The 1,970-nt window shown below is 45.7% G+C and overlaps 1 pseudogene across 1 annotated transcript; it reads left to right on the forward strand.

Moving 5' to 3' along the window:
* The first annotated feature begins 222 nt into the window (after positions 1-222).
* On the forward strand, positions 223-660 carry LOC308353686 (ATP synthase F(0) complex subunit C2, mitochondrial-like; annotated as a pseudogene). The gene has a single exon. The product of its transcript is annotated as an ATP synthase F(0) complex subunit C2, mitochondrial-like (transcript).
* Positions 661-1,970: the final 1,310 nt, after the last annotated feature.

The following is a 1,970-nucleotide window of genomic DNA, read 5'->3' on the forward strand; positions in this document are numbered from 1 at the left end:
AAACAGAACCAGATATTGCTTGGCGTCCAGCCTCTGCAGAGTGGCCCCATCAGAGTTTTCTTACAGAATGTTCACTGGTGGCAGAGGCTGAGGGATTTCAGAGGTGACCTTTTACTTTAAGGTCAACATCCAATAACCAGAAGCCTTCCAAACCCATGGCTTGACACAGGATTGGTCAGGGAAGTTCTCTGCATGGGTATGAGCACTCTTGCCCCAGCCCCTCAACCCCTGAAAATGGACCCCTGTGCAAAGTTCGTCTCGACTCCCTTCTTGGTCAGGCTGTTGAGCCGATCACTGTCTGCAGGCGTGCTAGAACCATCGGACACGCTGATGGGTGAGGTACCTTACAAGAGCCTCAGCAGCCTGGCAGCCTCACTTTCCCTGATCTCACTCATTCCCAGCCACAGATTCTGAGCCAGTGCTGTTGCAAGGACATCAACACAGTAGCCAAGTTCATTGGGGCTGCGGCTGCCGTGGTAGGGGTGGCTGGCTCTGGGGCTGGGATTGGGACTGTGTCTGGGAGCCTCGTCATGGGTTATGCCAGGAACTCCTCTCTGAAGCAGCACCTCTTCTCCTATGCTAATTCTGGGCTTTCCCCTCTCGGACGCCATGGGGCTCTTTTGCCTGATGGTGGCCCTTCTTAGCCTCTTTGCCATGTGAAGGGGCCATGTCCACCTCCCATAGGTCTTCCTCCTTGTGTCTCATCTGCCCTGTATGTTCCTTTTCCTATACCTCCACAGGCAGCTCAGGGAAAGTGGTTTGCTCCGGGTTTGACAGAGGGAAGACAAATAATTACTGCATTAATAATAATAATAATAACAATAATGTTTGGTTAGGGAAGCACTGAGATCTTTCTCTAGGGGTGAAAGCTATAGGTCTAGCCGAAATGATGTATACTATTCTCATAAGGGATAGGAACATTTCAAAAATACTTGGCCCGCCCACATAACTTAAAATTTCACCATTAAAAACACATTTCTGGGATGCCTGGGTGGCTCAGTCAGTTGGGCATCTGCCTTTGGCTCAGGTCATGATCCTGCAGTCCTGGGATGGAGCCTTGCCTTGGGCTCCCTGCTCTGTTGGGGGCCTGCTTCTCCCTCTCCCTCTGCTGTTCTTCCTGCCTGTGCTCTGTCCATCTCTCTCCCTCTCTGCCAAATAAAAATCTTAAAAAAAAAAAAAGATTTCTAACATTCATTATGCTAATTAACTAGCCCCTGTTTTCTTTCTTTCTTTCTTTCTTTTTTTTTAAGATTGTTAGTTGACAGAGTATGCTAGCAAGTACAAGCAGGGGGAGCTGCAGAGGGAGAGGGAGAAGCAGACTCCCCACTGAGCAGGGAGCCCAATATGGGCAATCCCCATGACCTGAACTGAAGGAAGATACTTAACTGGCTGAGCCACCCAGGCACCCCTAACCCCTGTTTTCTTACAGTTACTATGTTAATTGCCAAAGCCTTGGTGTTGGCTTTGATACAGATAATAGAACTATATGCAGTTGTTGCCTCTGGCGGGTTTCCCTTTTTATGTAATGGTTCTACTTGGGCTGCACGTTATCTTTAAAATTAAAGCTTAATCAACATATACATGATTTCATACTGTTTGTACTGAAGCATTTGTGAGTTACAGATCTAACATCTGACCTTGGTAGAAACCCTGGATCCAGCTATTCCTGATGCTGTTGCTGTGAATTTGACCATGATATGAGCCAACTCATTTTATGTCTTAGCTTAACTGGTATGAATTGGGTTCCCTACTGTTACTCTGAAAATATACATGAACAAAATAGAGTACTAGAAATACAGAAGGGAGGGTAGATGATCTATATTTGTTTCTCCTGCCTTGTTTCTTAATTTTCAACTAAACAGTTTCTGATATTTGTAGAAGTAAATGCTCATGGAAAAATAGTTAAATCTTTAATATTTTAATCCATGCCCAGTTCTTACTGTCAGAAAATGCAAATTTCCTCTACTGCC

Source organism: Martes martes (genome assembly GCF_963455335.1).
Source record: "Martes martes genome assembly, chromosome: 12".
Classification (NCBI taxonomy): Eukaryota; Metazoa; Chordata; class Mammalia; order Carnivora; family Mustelidae; genus Martes; species Martes martes.